The sequence below is a fragment of the Schistocerca gregaria genome, chromosome 1 (assembly GCF_023897955.1).
Source record: "Schistocerca gregaria isolate iqSchGreg1 chromosome 1, iqSchGreg1.2, whole genome shotgun sequence".
NCBI classification, from domain to species: Eukaryota; Metazoa; Arthropoda; class Insecta; order Orthoptera; family Acrididae; genus Schistocerca; species Schistocerca gregaria.
The window spans coordinates 470,675,050-470,687,590 of NC_064920.1; positions in this window are offsets into that span (position 1 = coordinate 470,675,050).

Sequence of the window (12,541 nt, forward strand, 5' to 3'; positions counted from 1 at the left end):
AGAGAGAGAGAGGGAGATGTTGCTGCAGGTCACTTATCGTGACTGATGTTGCTGCAGGTCATTTATCGCTCATTTAACCATTTTTTCATTTGTTCTGTTGGGGAATGCAAGTTATGCCGTACAACTGTACGGCATAACCTGCATTCGTCTCGTATACAACTTCGTGTTGTGTGTGTGACTTAAAGCACTATCTACCTTCGATCGTTAACAGCAAAGCTCTCCATATCACAGCGATCAGAGGACTTACAACTCATGTGTGATGGTGATGAAACACGCCCATACTGTTTCGACACCCTCCTCTAGACAAACGAAGATTTATGCGACGTACTCCGTTCCCCGGCTGCGTCTTGGATAAATATCGAGTCTTCAGTTTCATATCTACGGTGGTTCTAAGTTAGTGACAGGTGTTTGTGAGGTACTGCAATACCTCTGTACGCATCTGCTTGACGGATGTCCCGTTTATGAAGTTATGGTAATTTTATATGTCATATGTCGAACACCGCAATTACACGATTGTCTATTTCCTTATACGAAACATTCTCTGTTACTAATTGTCATTTTATATAGCACTTGGTTCAAATGGCTCTGAGCACCATGGGACTCAACTGCTGTGCTCATTAGTCCCCTAGAACTTAGAACTACTTAAACCTAACTAATCTAGAACATCACACACATCCATGCCCGAGGCAGGATTTGAACCTGCGACCGTAGCAGTCACACGGTTCCGGACTGCGCGCCTAGAACCGCGAGACCACCGCGGCCGGCTTATATAGCACTGATGAGAACATAGTATAATGTATCAACCGTGATTGGATGTGAACAGTGGGCGCTATACACCTCTGAAAAGTCATATTGTGCATGTATCACAAACACTCTACGTTTGAAGGAAGCAGTTTTAACTTTTTAAAGTTTGTCGCCGTAGTGAGTGCGACAGAAAACTCGCTGTGTGGATGTCTGTCTGATGCTGGACATTTATGTCGTGCATTAGAATGCCCGTGTTTTATGTTCTACAATATTTCTCTCTTACTAATACCTTCTTCGTACTAACCCCAGACACTAGAAAAATACTGTATTATTGATAGTCCAGTTGATTTACGTAAAATGTTTAAAACTCCGTCCGTCTGGAGCTCTATCATGCCTAAAACCACACGTTTTCTTCTTCTTAACCTTCTGTTATGTCATCACAACATTTTCATATCTACTACATACCGATAAGGGGCCCTCCTTGACATGCTCGTGTCTAGAGAGATTTTGTGCACCTGGATGGGTGCCATTAGTAAGACTGGTGCAGAACAGGAGATACGGACTTCGCCCGTTATGCTCTTTCATGAGACTTGGAACGTAGTGATCTATTTCTGGCCAGTTGTAAATTAAAGTGGTGACAGTGTTGCAGGAAGGGTTGGTTAAAAAAACATGGGGAGATCTGTCACTCTCTAACTTTATCCCAGGAATGCGACAACGCTCTGTGACTCCCATCTGCACAGGGATAAAGATGGACAACCTACTCGCACTATGACTGGAGTGCTTACATGAACTGGGAAGCATGCTGCCGTGCCATTGGTCGGCGTTGAAATTACATCAAAAACTGGTAAAATCGCTATCAACTTTGATGTTTTTTCCATCCCATCTCTCCACTGGTACACTGTTGATATCCACATAATGATTGACCGACATCAATTGTTTGAGATGAAGAAAGAGTCTTGGTGGAAGGGCAGCACCTTTTGGGAAGGGCTAGCACTGAAACAGTGATCACATACACGGCCATAGTATGAGGAATCAGTCGAAAGGGAACAGAAAACCATCTACTACCGCGCCACTGTGAAAGATGGGTTTAAATATAGAGGTCACCAATGACCTTTGGACAGCTCTTTGGAAAAACTCCATAACGCTGCAAAACTCTTTCAGTTTCCATATGTTGTGATGTCTTCTGCATTGTCGTCAATAGGAAACACCACCTCTGTCTTTTATTTCAGTTACCCTGAGTGCATGTGTGTGTGTGTGTGTGTGTGTGTGTGTGTGTGTGTGTGTGTGTGGTGTGTAGTTGTAGGTGTTGCGAGAGCAGCAGCATAATTTACACTATGCAATGTCCAGCTTTCTGTGAGTGCCAAATGTATCGAAATGTGTTAATTTCGGCTTAGAAGCTGATGCAGGCCTTGAATCGTGGTGAAAAAAAAAAAACAAAATGTATGGTGCTGTACAAAGCTGTATTCATACAATGCCTGGACATGTTACATCAGAGAAAACAACAAAACAGGAAACATCTCTTGCAGCTGATAGTCTGTCGGAGATGGTCCTCCTACAGTACAGGCGATGAAACTTTACACTGGATATTTGCAGGTGACTTCGAACCCTCATCACCTGCTGCAATGGATCAATACCTATATATTTAATAGGGTCGCCATATACGCTCGATCCCAGCACGTAAACAGTATTTTTTCTATATATATACAGGGTGGTTCATTGATAGTGACCGCGCCAAATATATCACGAAATAAACATCAAACCAAAAAACTACAAAGAACGAAGCTCGTCTAGCTTGAAGGAGGAAAACAGATGGCGCTACGTTTGGCACGCTAGACGGCGCTGCCATAGGTCAAACGGATATCAGCTGCGTTTTTTTTTTTTTTTAAATAGGAACTTCCATTTTTATTACATATTCGTGTAGTACGTAAAGAAATATGAATGTTTTACTTGGACCACTTTTTTCGCTTTGTGATAGATGGCGCTGTAATAGTCACAAACGTAAAAGTACGTGGTACCACGTAACATTCCGCCAGGGTGGACGGTGTTTGCTTCGTCATACATTACCCGTGTTAAAATGGACCGTTAACCAACTGCGGAAATGGTCGATATTGTGTTGATGTATAGCTATTGTGATCAAAATGCCCAACGGGCGTGTGCTATGTATGCTGCTCGGTATCCTGGACGACGTCATCCAAGTGTCCGGACAGTTCGCCTGATAGTTACGTTATTTAAGGAAACAGGAAGTCTTCAGCCACATGTAAAACGTCAACCACGACCTGCAACAAATGATGATGCCCAAGTAGGTGTTTTAGCTGCTGTCGCAGCTAATCCGCACGTCAGTAACAGGCAAATTGCGTGAGAATCGGGAATCTCAAAAATGTCGGTGTTGAGAATGCTACATCAACATCAACTGCACCCGTACCATATTTCTATGCACCAGGAATTGTATGGCGACTACTTTGAACGTCGTGTACAGTTCTGCCACTGGGCGCAAGAGAAATTATGGGACGATGACAGGTTTTTTGCACGCGTTCTATTTAGCGACGAAGCGTCATTCACCAACAGCGGTTACGTAAACCGGCATAATATACATTACTGGCAACGGAAAATCCACGATGGCTGCGACAAGTGGAACATCAACGAACTTAATGGGTTAATGTATGGTGCGGCATTATGGGACGAAGGATAATTGGCCCCCATTTTATCGATGGCAATCAAAATGGTGCAATGTATGCTGATTTCCTACGTAATGTTCTACCAATGTTACTACAAGATGTTTCACTGCATGACAGAATGGCGTTATACTTCCAGCATGATGGACGTTCGGCACATAGCTCGCGTGCGGTTGAAGCGGTATTGAATAGCACATTTCATGAACGGTGGATTGGTCGTCAAAGCACCATACCACGGCCCGCACGTTCACCGGATCTAACGTCCCCGGATTTCTTTCTGTGGGGAAAGTTGAAGGATATTTGCTATCATGATCCACCGACAACGCCTGACAACATGCGTCAGCGCATTGTCAATGTATGTGGGAACATTACGGAAGGCGAACTACTCGCTGTTGAGAGGAATGCCGTTACATGTATTGCCAAATGCATTAAGATTGATGGACATCGTTTTGAGCACTTATTGCATTAATGTGGTATTTACAGGTAATCACGCTGTAACAGTATACGTTCTCAGAAATGATAAGTTCTCAAAGGTACATGTATCACATTGGAACAACCGGAATAAAATGTTCATACATACCTACGTTCTGTATTTTAATTTAAAAAACCTAACTGTTACCAACTGTTCGTCTAAAATCATGAGCCATATGTTTGTGACTATTACATCTGTCACAAAGCTGGAAAAGGTATCCAACTAAAACATTCACATTTCTTCACGTACTACACGAATAAGTAATAAAAAAATGGGGGTTCCTATCTAAAAAAAAAAAAACCGCAGTTGATATCCGTTTGACCTATGGCAGTGCCATCTAGCGGGACAACCATAGCGCATTCTGGTTTCCCCCTTCAAGCTAGACAAGTTCTTTGTAGTTTTCTCGTATGACGCTTATTTCGTGAGATATTTGGCCCAGTAACGATCAATGGATCAACCTATACAGGGTGAGTCACGTAACGTTACCGCTGGATATATTTCGTAAACCACATCAAATACTGACGAATCGATTCCACAGACCGAACGTGAGGAGAAGTGCTAGTGTAATTGTTTAATACAAACCATACAAAAATGCACGGAAGTATGCTTTTCAACACAAACCTACGTTTTTTTTTTTTAAAAATGGAACCACTTTAGTTTTGTTAGCACATCTGAACATATAAACAAATACGTAATCACTGCCGTTTGTTGCATTGTAAAATGTTAATTACATCCGGAGATATTGTATCCTAAAGTTGACGCTTGAAACCTCCGACGTTCAGTTGCGTGTTGTAACAAACACGGGCCACGGTCGGCGAGCAGCATCTGCAGGGACATGTTTACGATGACGACCGTGTTTACGAGTGTGGCTGTAGTGCACTCTTGTGCTTTGGTCTAGCTGTCTCAGTGTCCGCATGTAGCGCTTGCTGCTATTGTTATTCTGCATTCGTCTCCGCACGCAGACCAACTGTAGTACACCGTGTTACCAGACGTCTGTGATAATGTAGTGTTGTAGGAACTGTGACCATAGTGTATTCGAACTCTGAAAAGGCGGAGATGATACTCATCTCTGGCGAGTGTCGACGAAATGCAGCTGAAGCCTGCAGGGTGTATGCAGAACGGTACCCGGACAGAGAGCATCCAACGGGCCGCACATTGCAAAACATCTACCGCCAACTGTATGCTACAGGTATGGTCGTAGCACGCAAACGGGTCCGTTAACAGGCCCGTCACAGGAGAAGCGGGTGCAGTTGGTGTGTTAGCTGCTGTTGCCATGAACCCACACATGAGTACACGGGACATTGCGAGAGCCGGTGGACTGAGTCAAAGTAGTGTAATGCGCATACTGCATCGTCACCGCTTTCACCCGTCATGTGTCGCTACATCAGCAATTACATGGTGATGACTTTAATCGTCGAGTGCAATTCTGTCAATGGGCATTAACAGAGAATGCGTTGCAGTTCTACCTTTTTACCGATGAAGCAGGTTTCACAAACCACGGGGCCGTGAATCTACGGAACATGTATTACTGGTCCGTGCACAATCCTCGCTGGCTCAGACAGGTAGAGCGACAGCGACCGTGGACTGTAAATGTATGGTGCGGAATCATTGACGATCACCTCATTGGTCCTCACTTCATTGCAGGGGCCCAAATAGCTGCAACATACATCGTGTTTCTGCAGAATGATCTGCCAACGTTGCTCGAAAATGTCCCACTGGAAACGCGTCGACGTATGTGGTATCAGCATGATGGTGCACCTGCACATTCTGCAATTAACACTAGGCTGACCCTTGACAGGATGTTCGACGGGCGTTTCAAAGGACGTGGAGGACGCATAAATTGGCCAGCCCGTTCTCCTGATCTTACACCTCTGGACTTCTTTCTTTGGGGTACGTTAAAGGAGAATGTGTACCGTGATGTGCCTACAACCCCAGAGAATATGAAACAACGTATTGTGGCAGCCTGCGGCGACATTACACCAGATGTACTGCGGAGAGTACGGCATTCATTACGCCAGAGATTGCTATTGTGTGCAGCAAATGATGGCCACCACGTTGAACATCTATTGGCCTGACATGTCGGGACACACTCTATTCCAGTCCGTAATTGAAAACGGGAACCACGTGTGTACGTGTACCTCACCCCTCATGATAATGTACATCTGCGTCAGTGAAAAAGACCAATAAAAAGGTGTTAGAATGTGGACGAAATGTGCTGTTCCAGTCTCTTCTGTACCTAAGGTCCACCACCGTTCCCTTTGGATCCCTACGTAGTTCGGTGCTCTCCAATACACACGATCGAACAGCGGAGGAGTGCTGCTCAAGCGTCAACTTTAGGTTACAGTATCTCCGGATGTAATTAACATTTTACAATGCAACAAACGGCACTGATTACGTATTTGTTTATATGTTCAGATGTGCTAACAAAACTAACGGGGTTCCATTTTTAAAAAAAAAAACGTAGGTTTGTGTTAAAAAAACATACTCCCGTGCATTTTTTAATGGTTTTATGGTTTGTATCCTGCTGCAGCAGCAAGTCTTATACCCCTAGCTTACTTATTTGTTACATAGTTTAATTCTTAATTTCTTTGCGTGTTTTTAGTACTTGCATTGTTTAATTCATAAATTTCGAGCGTATTTTAGTATTCGAGAGTTGTAGCATCGCGCCTTGTACCTGAATAGTGTAAATTCGCGTAGTCGTCTGTCTTCTGTTTTTGTTTTGAGCGGCCAGTGTCGGTTGGCCACAGCCACTGTGCTCCCCGCCGCCGTTGGATAAGCAGCTGCAGCAGCAAGTCGCATACCCCTAGCTTACTTATTTGTTACGTAGTTTAATTCTTAATTTCTTTGCGTGTTTTTGGGTACTTGCATTGTTTAATTCATAAATTTCGGGCGTATTATAGTATTCGAGAGTTGTAGCATCGCGCTTTAGTGTTTACTTGGTAGATTCTTACTTAAATTGCGTGTGAGTTTCGTATAGGAGGTGTAATTTCGAGTTTTAGTTACTGTAATCGTAAATTCAGGCAGATTGTAGCGCAGTCGTTAGGCATTTGTACAGGTTAGTTGATACATTCTTTGCGTGTTTCGCTTGCGTTATCTAGGCACGGACTCGTGTTTCAGTAACTGTTGTTCAACATCGATTAGAATGGATAGGGACTGCGATTGCTGTGTTCGGATGAGGGCTGAGTTGGCATACCTTCGCTCACAGCTCCAAGCGGGGCTGACTTGGGTCGCGCAGCTGGAGGCTGTTGCCAATGGGCACCACTGTGGGGAGCCGGACTTGGGTATCACGGGGATGTCAACCTCGTCCCGTCTGTCCCCAGATCGGTCCGCCGCTGTGGTTGCTCCGGTTGCTGTCCGCAGTGGGGCTGAGCCCTCGCCTGTGGTTGATTGGGAGGTCGTTCCAAGGCGTGGCAGGCAGCGAAAGACGTCCCCGGAGGCTGATCAGAAAGCCTCCCCAGTGCGTCTGACAAACAGGTTTCAGGCACTGTCTCTGGCTGAGCTAGATGCAGCTGCCTGCCCTGTTTTAGAGGATCATTCTCAGCCCTCAAGGTCCGGGCAATCGCAGAGGGTGGGCTTATTGGTAGTTGGGAGCTCCAACGTTAGGCGCGTAATGGGGCCCCTTAGGGATATGGCGGCTAAGGAGGGGAAGAAATCCAGTGTGCACTCTGTGTGCATTCCGGGAGGAGTCACTCCTGATGTGGAAAGGGTCATTCCGGAAGCCATGAAGAGCACAGGGTCCAAACATTCATGGTGGTGTCTTTTTGTTCTATATCGTGTCTCCCTACCACTTTCGCACAACGACGCTCTGAGTGTGTTTTTAAGGAATTGACTAGTTTGAACCTCGGGCCTGTTGCTGGTAAGGAGACGCCAGACCACACATGACATGTAGAATTCAGAAGAGTTTAGTGAGACTAGCAATGATATAACCAAATACTAAATGATCTCTCACGTCAGCTCCACTGCACTCCCTGTAAAAGAATCTTAATACTAACTAAATTTAGTGGAAGGGGTTCAAGGCTTTCCTATTTTTAGTTAGCTTTTAAAATAACGTCGAAAAAGCAGTTAAGTTTACCACTGGAAATTTTATTCTACTCACAAAACATTGTTTATAAATTGCACTATTGATAAAAGGAAGTGTTTTAATACAGGATGGTAAAAACCAACTGCGTTCAACAAAAATGTGAACGAATATTCCCTGAATGGGTTTCCAAGTTCTACAATCGATCGAAGGATGACCTATGCCATATCACATCTATAATCTAGGTTTAAATTAAGTTTCACAATAGAGAAAACTATCAAAGTGGTCTACAGTGACCCTCAATTATCTTTAATTACTTATCTAACTTGTCGTAAATTACAGTGGCTGATGTGGCTTCTCAATAATTATATAACAGAGAAATCATCGCGTTTCAGATTTTGTCTTCAAGTGACAAATGTGAACACCATGAGTTTTAATTGACTATCGACACTAGTATTACGCAAAAAGGAGGTGTAACAGATGAGACTTCTGCAGTTCTGAGTGAAGCCTTATGCGCTCAAAAATGCGGCATCGCGTGTGTTCATTACCTTGTCGGTGTTTAGGCAGCGGCAGGCAGCACAGCTCCGCTCACCTCGCCATCTCGGAAGCAACTCTCCTAACTTCTCCTTACTACAATTTACCGAAGTTGGTTAAAAAAAACTATCTGTCTGTGTTTTCATCTGACCAATCAGGGTCTCAATGTTAATCTTAAGCTCCGCCTACAAAGATTCTGTCTATCCAATGAGAAACGTTATACTTTTCGTGGTGGAGCAATGTTTTTAAAGTTTGCAACGTAACAGAGACGCTAAAAAGTCTCACGCTAAAACCTGCAGCTGGTGTGGTCCTTTTAGCGTTATCGTAATATCTATACTGTTCTTATGGAGGGCTCTATCTTTTAAAATGGGCTGGGGGGTGGTCCTTGACGTACCTGAGACGCGAAAAAGTCTCACGCTAAAACTTGTGGGTGGTAGTGGCCCTTTTTGTGTTATGGTAAGATCTATACTGTTTTTCTGGAGGGCTCTAGCTTTTAACATGGGCTGGGGGGTGGTCCTTGACGTAACAGGGACACGAAAAAGTCTCACGCTAAAACGTGCGGGTGGTAGTCTTAGAGGAAGGCTGTCGACGTGGATGTCCAGTCCGTCCCTTATCGTAGGGCCTCCTAGGTTAACACAGTTCTGCTCTCGGCTTCTGTCCTCGTTTCTCCCCTTGGAACTGCGTCTGCCTCACGGTGGGAAGGTACGACATGCATTTAGGCATTCTTGTGTTAGTCTGTGATATTCCATTTACTCACTCGTTACTCGTATTACTTTAGTTAATTTAATGTCACGATTTATTCGGAGCTATGTGACATACTACTGGATTTGCTTATCATGTCAGGGTTTTCATGGAAGGTGTTGGATTTGCCTGACACCTTACAAGGGTGCAGCCAGCTGCAGGTGGTAGCACATGTCGGCACTAATGACGTGTGTCGCTTTGGATCTGAGGAAATTCTCTCTGGATTCCAGCGGCTATCTGATTTGGTGAAGGCTGCCGGTCTTGCTTACGAGATGAAGACAGAGCTCACCATCTGCAGCATCGTCGACAGGACCGACTGCGGACCTTTGGTACAGAGCCGAGTGGAGGGTCTGAATCAGAGGCTCAGACGGTTTTGCGACCGTGTTGGCTGCAGATTCCTGACTTGCGCCATAGGGTGGTGGGGTTTCGGGTTCCTCTGAATAGATCAGGAGTTCACTACACTCAGCTGGCGGCTACACGGGTAGAGGAGGCTGTGTGGCGTGGACTTGGCGATTTTTTAGGTTAGAAGGCCTCGGGAAAGTATGGGGTGGGCTGCAATCTCAAAGGGTGCATGTTAAATACAGTACGTGCTTGGATCAAGGAACAGTCGGAATTGTAGTTGTAATTTGTTGTAGTTGTGCTGGGAAAGTCCCTGAGCTTCAAGCGCTAATAGAAAGCACAGAAGCTGAAATCGTTATAGGTACAGAAAGCTGGCTAAAGCCTGAAATAAGTTCTGCAGAAATTTTTACGAAGTCTCAAACGGTGTTCAGGAAAGATAGATTAGGCAGAATTGGTGGTGGAGTGTTTGTGTCTGTCAGTAGTGGTTTATCTTGTAGTGAAGTAGAAGTAGATACTCTGTGCGAATTGGTATGAGTGGAGGTTATACTTAACCACCGCACTAAGTTAATAATTGACTCCTTCTACCGACCCCCAGACTCCGATGATATGGTTGCGGAACAGTTCAGAGAAAATTTGAGTCTCGTAACAAATAAATACCCCACTCATACGGTTATAGTTGGTGGGGACTTCAACCTTCCCTCGATATGTTGGCAAAAATACTTGTTCATAACCGGTGGTAGGCAGAAAACATCTTCCGAGATTGTCCTAAATGCTTTCTCCGAAAATTATTTCGAGAAGTTAGTCCACGAACCCACGCGAATTGTAAATGGTTGCGAAAACATACTTGACCTCTTAGCCACAAACAATCCAGAGCTGATAGAGAGCATCATGACTGATACAGGGATTAGTGATCACAAGGTCGTTGTAGCTAGGCTCAATACCGTTTCTTCCAAATCCACCAGAAACAAACGCAAAACAATTTTATTTAAAAAAGCGGATAAAGTGTCACTAGAAGCCTTCCTAAGAGACAATCTCCATTCCTTCCGAACCGACTATCCACATGTAGACGAGATGTGGCTCAAATTCAAATATATAGTAGCAACAGCAATTGAGAGATTCATATCTCATAAATTGATAAGAGATGGAACGGATCCCCCGTGGCACACAAAACAGGTCCGAACGCTGTTGCAGAGGCAACGGAAAAAGCATGCGAAATTCAGAAGAACGCGAAATCCCGAAGATTGGCTAAAATTTACAGACGCGCGAAATTTGGCACGGACTTCAATGCGAGATGCCTTTAATAGGTTTCACAACGAAACATTGTCTCGAAAGTTGGTAGAAAATCCGAAGAAATTCTGGTCGTATGTAAAGTACACAAGCGGCAAGACGCAGTCAATACCTTCGCTGCGCAGTGCCGATGGTACTGTTACCGACGACTGTGCCCCTAAAGCGGAGTTATTGAACGCAGTTTTCCGAAATTCCTTCACCAAGGAAGACGAATGGAATATTCCAGAATTTGATACACGAACAGCTGCTACCATGAGTTTCTTAGAAGTAGATACCTTAGGGGTTTCGAAGCAACTCAAATCACTTGACACGGACAAGTCTTCAGGTCTAGATTGTAAACCGATTAGGTTCCTTTCGGATTACGCTGATACAATAGCTCCCTACTTAGCACTCATATTCAACCGCTCGCTCACCGATAGATCTGTACCTACAGATTGGAAAATTGCGCAAGTCGCACCAGTGTTTAAGAAGGGTAGTAGGAGTAATCCATCTAACTACAGACCTATATCATTGACGTCAGTTTGCAGAAGGGTTTTGGAGCATATACTGTATTCAAACATTGTGAATCACCTCGAAAGAAACGATCTATTGATACGTAACCAGCATGGTTTCAGAAAACATCGCTCTTGTGCAACGCAGCTAGCTCTTTATTCGCATTAAGTAATGGCCGCTGTCGACAGGGGATCTCAAGTTGATTCCGTATTTCTAGATTTCCGGAAAGCTTTTGAGGCCGTTCCTCACAAGCGACTTCTAATCAAGCTGCTGGCCTATGGGGTATCGTCTCAGTTGTGCGACTGGATTCGTGATTTCCTGCCGGGAAGGTCGCAGTTCGTAGTAATAGACGGCAAACCATCGAGTAAAACTGAAGTGATATCAGGTGTTCCCCAGGGAAGCGTCCTGGGACCTCTGCTGTTTCTGATCTATATAAATGACTTGGGTGACAATCTGAGCAGTTCTCTTAGGTTGTTCGCAGATGATGCTGTAATTTACCGTCTAGTAAGGTCATCCGAAGACCAGTATCAGTTGCAAAGCGATTTAGAAAATATCGCTGCATGGTGTGGCAGGTGGCAGTTGACGCTAAATAACGAAAAGTGTGAGGAGATCCACATGAGTTCCAAAAGAAGTCCGTTGGAATTTGATTACTCGATAAATAGTACAATTCTCAAGGCTGTCAATTCAACTAAGTACTGGGTGTTAAAGTTACGAACAACTTCAGTTGGAAAGACCACATAGATAATATTGTGGGGAAGGCGAGCCAAAGGTTGCGTTTCATTGTCAGGACACTTAGAAGATGCAACAAGTCCACTAAAGAGACAGCTTACACTACACTCGTTCGTCCTCTGTTAGAATATTGCTGCGCGGTGTGGGATCCTTACCAGGTGGGATTGACGGAGGACATCGAAAGGGTGCAAAAAATGGCAGCTCGTTTTGTATTATCACGTAATAGGGGAGAGAGTGTGGCAGATATGATACGCGAATTGGGATGGAAGTCATTACAGCAAAGACGTTTTTCGTCGCCGCGAGATCTTTTTACGAAATTTCAGTCACCAACTTTCTCTTCCGAATGCGAAAATATTTTGTTGAGCCCAACCTACATAGGTAGGAATGATCATGAAAATAAAATACGAGAAATCAGAGCTCGAACAGAAAGGTTTTGGTGTTCGTTTTTCCCGCGCGCTTTTAGGGAGTAGAATGGTGGAGAGATAGTATGATTGTGGTTCGATGAACCCTCTG